Below are 6,000 nucleotides of genomic sequence, written 5' to 3' on the forward strand. Positions count from 1 at the left end.
TGTGGTTTGGCAGAATTTGTTTTATGATTTCCCTTTATCGTAACCTTGCTTACCACCTGGAAACAAGATTGTGAGGGAGAGGCACATAGACACTCTGACTAACCTTAATTGCCAGGTTACTGACTTTTACCTGACAATTATAGAACAAATTGGCTTATGTTGGTTCAAAATAAACTGCTTGCAAATGTTTCCTATCATAAACAGTTGACTAGAATGAGATTTTTTTGAGACAGGCTCTCACTCAGGCTGAAGTGCAGTAGCACAGTCACAGCTCACTGAAGCCTCAACCTCCCAGGCTCAAGCCATCCTCCTACCTTGGCCTCCTAAGTAGGTGGGACTACGGGCGTGCACTACCATGCTCAGCTAATTTTTTTATTGTTTGAAGAGACAGGTTTTACCATGTTTCCCAGGATGATCTCAAACGTCTGGGCTCAAATGATCCTACTGCCTCAGCCTCTGAAAGTGCTGGGATTACAGGAGTGAGCCACCACCCTTGGCCTCAAATGACGTTTTTTGGTAGGAAAGCACAATACTGAGATTAAAGCACAACACTGAGATTAAAGTACAATCTATACTTATAAGTAAACTGAGGTCTCTAAAGTTAAGTGATTTGTTCAAGACTCACACAGCTTGTTAGGGCAGGGCTGAGACTAAACCACAGAGTCTCACAGCCTGAAACAGCAAAAACACACATCTTCTCCTTCCATCTTTCCAGGGTCATCCACGTTTTTTCAACAATGGACTATGTGGTGATTCTGAAGGCTACATGAAGGTTTAGTTGGTTAAAATCTGTGTCAAGAAGTTCCAAAGTTGGCATATAAGAGTCTGAGTTATCTGAAGTCTATGTGTATAATTTGGAGGTTTTATAAATGCTTATTTTTCTTTTCAAGTTCATTAACCTGCATAATCTCAATTTCATGGTCTAATTTTAATACTAAATTAGAACAGGATAAAGTCATATAATTATGTTCAACTTAAATTATCATTACTAATCAGTCCAGACTGCTACCATGATTACTGACTCTAATCAGTTACACAGCAGTTAATGCCCCCAGTGACCTAAACTATTCATATGAGTTACTTTACTGGACAGTTCTGAAGGTCTAAAATACTTCAGATAAGCCACACATTAGATACCCAGACACTATACAATGCTCATTTTTATAATATGTCTACTAATTACATCCCAGCTGAATCCTTGCATGAGATGTGTTTTTAGTTTGGCTCCTGTCATTAATCTGGCTGACCAGATTAATGACCTGTCATTAATCTGTTATCCTTATGAAATGCCCCTCTTTTATCTGGCAATCCTTAATTTGTTAATGTAATGCATTGTATCTAGTAATGCTTCTGGAAGCGTAAAACATTATATTTAGTAACACTTTTGTTCTGGTATTATTATAGTCATATCTATGTGCTTTTGGAAAGTGTTTACTTGATATAACTTCTTTCATTCTTTTACTTACTTTTAACCTTTTTTGTCCTTATATTTAAAGTAGGTCTATTATAAACAGCATATACTTGGGCTTTTAAATCCAGTCTGACATTCCTAGTCTTTTACTTGAATTTCTGTGTAATATAGCTAGTGATATGATTTAATTTATATCTTCCATCTCACAATTTTTGTTTTTAATCAACCCATTTTATGTTCCTTTTTAATTCTCTTTTGTCTTCTTCTGAATGAATCAATTAGTTTTATTATTCCATTTTCCCTCTACAAACTATTTATTTATTTATTTTTTGAGACAAGTTTCTTTCTCTGTCATCCAGGCTGGAGTGCAGTAGCATGATCGCAGCTCACTGCAGCCTCCACCTCCCCGGTTCAAGTGATTCTCATGACTCAGATTACAGGCGCCCACCATTGCCACTGGCTAACTTTTGTATTTTTAGTAGAGATGGGGTTCCACCATGTTGCCCGGGCTGGTCTTGAACTCCCAGCCTCAAGTGATCCGCCCGCCTTGGCCTCTCAAAGTGCTGGGATTACAGATATGAGCCACTGTGCCTGGTTACCTCTATTAACTTTTCAGTTATACAATCTTTTTTTTTTTGAGACGGTGTTTTGCTCTTATTGCCCAGGCTGGAGTGCAGTGGCACGATCTTGGCTTACTGCAACCTCCGCCTCCCAGGTTCAAGTGATTCTTCTGCCTCAGCCTCCTGAGTAGCTGGGATTACAGGCAAGCACTACCATGCCCAGCTAATTTTGTATTTTCAGTAAAGACAGGGTTTCACCCTGTTGGTCAGACTGGTCTTGAACTCCTGACCTCAAATGATCCACCCACCTCAGCCTCCCAAAGTGCTGGGAATATAGGCGTGAGCCACTGCGCGGGGCCCAGTTATACACTCATTTACTACAGATTACCACATGCCTCTTTGACTTATTATGGTCTAACACAAATTATTACTTTTAGTTCTTAGTTGATAATGCAGAACCCTAGAACCTATTAACTCTGTTTACATCCTCCTGCTTTTTGCCTTATTGATGTCAGGCATTTTCATTTTACATATATTTTAAATTCCACACACACTACTACTATTATTTTGTACACTCAATTTTAATTTATATTAGCCACATACTTACCATTTCTGTTGCTCTTCATGCTTTCCCACAGCTCCATGCGTACATCTGGGATTACTTTCCTTATGCCTATAGAACTTTTTTTGGTATTTATTCTGATGCAGCCCTGCTGATGATGAAGTTTTTCAGCCTTCAATTTGTATATGTCTCAAAACATCCTTATTTGGCCAGGCACAGTGGCTCATGCCTTTAATCCCAGCACTTTGGGAGGCTGAGGCAAGTAGATCACCTGAGGTCAGGAGTTTGAGAACAGCCAGGCCAACATGGCAAAACCCCGTTTCTACTAAAAATACAAATATTAGCTGGGCATGGTGGTGGGTGCCTGTAATCCCAGCTACTCAGGAGGCTGAGGCAGGAGAATCTCTTGAACTCCGGAGGCGGAGATTTCAGTGAGCCAGGATCCCGCCACTGCACTCCAGCCTGGATGACCAGAGTGAAACTCCGTCTCAAAAAAAAAAAAAAAAAAAAAATCCTTATTTAATCTTCAGTTTTGAAGAATATTGTGCTTGGCATAGAAATCTAAATTGGTAGTTGTTTTCTTTCAGCCATTTGATTATGTCATTTCATTTTTTTCTGTCTTCTATCATTTTTGTTGAAAAGTCAACTGTCAGGCACATATAGTCAAACAGGAGAAAACCAAAGACAAAATAAAATTCTGAAAGGACCCAGAATACAAAAGACTGAATTCCTCCAAAGGAGCAACTGTAAGGCTAAGTCTGTTTTTCTGATTACTTATATTTATTGGTAGTAAGTGTTCTTGGGGCTCACTGCTGGGGTTCACTGAGCTTCCTAAATCTGTGCATTGGTGGTGTTTGTCTGTTTTGAGACAAAGTCTCGCTCTGTCGCCAGGCTGGAGTTCAGTGGCGTGATCTCAGCTCACTGCAACCTCCGCCTCCTGGGTTCAAGTGATTCTCCTGCCTCAGCCTGCTGAGTAGCTGGACTATAGGCGTGTGTCACCACGCCCTGTTAATTTTTGTATTTTTAGTAGAGACAAGGTCTTACCATGTTGGCCAGGATGATCTCGATCTCTTGACCTCATGATCCGCCCACCTTGGCCTCCCAAAGTGCTGGGATTACAGGTGTGAGCCACTAAGCCCGGCCTGGTGTTTTTTTTTTTTTAATCAGGGTTGAAAATTCTTGACCAAAAGATTTTCAAATATTATTTCAAACTCATTCTCTTTTTTTACTTCTGAGTCTCTAATTTGCATGTATATTAGACCTTTAGACTGTATCTGAATTTATCTTAATCTATTTTTTTCCATGTGATTTAGTGTGGAATATTTATAGATTCATCTTCCAGTTCAGTAATCCTGTCTTCAGCTGTAACCAAAACACTGTTAACACATCTATCAAGTTCTTAATTCCAGATAGTATATTTTTCATCTGTAGAATGCCCAATTGATTTTTAATAGGTTCCTTTAATTATCCATTTTTTATTAAAATTTTTTTCATTTATTTTCTTGATTATATTAATCATAGATACTTTAGAACCTTTATCTGCTGACTCTAAGGGTGATCTGGATCACCTGTGTGTCTATTTATTGCTACTTTTTCTTTTGGTTATCTGTCACATGATTTTCAAATGAGTAATGATTTGTATTGAATTCTGGACATGTACATAAAAATTGTAGTGGCTTCTAAAGATGCCATTTACCACCAAAGAATTCCACCTTTTCCTTTACTAGACAGAGTAGGGTCCAATTCCATTAATCTAATAATGAATGAGCTGTATTGAGCTACTGTCACATTTTTAGTAAGACTTAATTTACCATGAGTTTTCTCTTATTCCTGGGATGTGACTCCTGAAGGCCTTCAATGGAAGCCCCGGAGGGTTTCATGTCTCACCATGGAGAGACAGTGGAAAATTTCACTCTACTTTTCAGAAGATTTTGCCTTAGTTTCCAGATAGTAAACCATGACCAACTCTCATTTTGTTGGATGTATATTGTTAATAAATTATTTTATAATGAGAAAGAGCTGGGGAAAATTTTTCTTCTTTTTCCTTGAGTTATATTTTTCTTTTAGAGTAGATTTATTATCATCTTTAGTTTGTTAGCTTCCTTTCTTTAATTCCTTGATTTTCTGAATATAGTACTTTTATCAAGTTGCCGTACTATTTCTTTCTTTGTAGCTCATAGAAGCAGTGGGCTGTTGTGTCTAGATTCTAGAGCAGTGGTTCTCAACTTAGGGTAATTTTGTCCCTACACAACATTTGGTAATGTCTGAAGACATTTTTGGGTGTCTCAACTGTGGTGGTGGGGGTGTTGCTACTGGCATCTAGTAGGTACAGATTAGGGATACTACTAAATATTCTACAAGTCATAGGACACCCCCTTCCCTCCCCACATAAATATACACTCAAAAGAATTATCTGGCCCCAAATGTCAAATGCTCAAGTTGAGAAACCCTGTTCTAGGGCCTTCTGTTTATATGATGTATTACACGGAGAAATTGTTCTTATTACTATTCCCATATTAGAGACCTATTTGCCTTCCTCTAAGAACAAAAACTTTAAAGCTGAATGCTGAGTTCTATTCAGTATTGAGGACACTGAAATGGAGAGTTATTTTGTCACTACATTCACCTGTTACTATGTCACCTGGGCTTTGCTCTATTTTCTGAGATTTCTTATACCCAGGAAGCCTCCACCTGATTGGAGCAGGCTTCAGATCACTTCCATAATTCAGGTCACTTCCCTAATTCAGTATGGACATAGAAAGTGGTGATCCCTGGCAGTTCTTTCTGCCTTTGCTGACATGCTGTGGGTGCTATTGGCCTCTCTCCTGGGTTTCTTTGACATTTCCCTGGGCTGTCTACTGGCTACCTCAGTTTATTTCTCTCCTAAGTGGGAGTTATTAAGGAATACTGGATCAAATTCCCTAATTTCTCTGTCTTGCTTAATGGGAAAAGGCAGGCGTAGGTTTAAGAAGAGGTTAGAGGTAAAATCTCCTGTTAGGTTCCTTGAGCAATGCTTTTTAAGGCTTATGACACAACGTTGTACTTCTTCCCTTGCTTTGTGGCTACAAGTGAAATTTTTGCCTCTTTCTCACTATCTTTTGAAGATTTTGTCACATAGTGAGGAAAGGAAACTTTTGTGTCCAGCCTGTCATTTTTATCCCAAATATTTTTACTATAGTAGTAGGTATTAAAATATTCCAGACCCAGCATTTTATTACATTAATATTACCTTATTATTGATCTTAGATGGCTCTAAAATTAGGCCGACCAGGAAGCACTAGGTCTGGGAATTTACCCATGGATAACCGTGACGGGAGGCTATAAGCAAGGAATCATGATCATGTGGAAAGTTTATGTTTGTTTATTTGAGACAGGGTCTCACTCTGTCATCCAATCTGAAGTGCAGTGGCACAATCATAGCTTACTGCAGGTTTGAATTCCTGGGTTCAAGTGATCTTCCCACCTTA

This window comes from Pongo abelii, chromosome 4, assembly GCF_028885655.2.
Source record: "Pongo abelii isolate AG06213 chromosome 4, NHGRI_mPonAbe1-v2.0_pri, whole genome shotgun sequence".
Taxonomy (NCBI): domain Eukaryota; kingdom Metazoa; phylum Chordata; class Mammalia; order Primates; family Hominidae; genus Pongo; species Pongo abelii.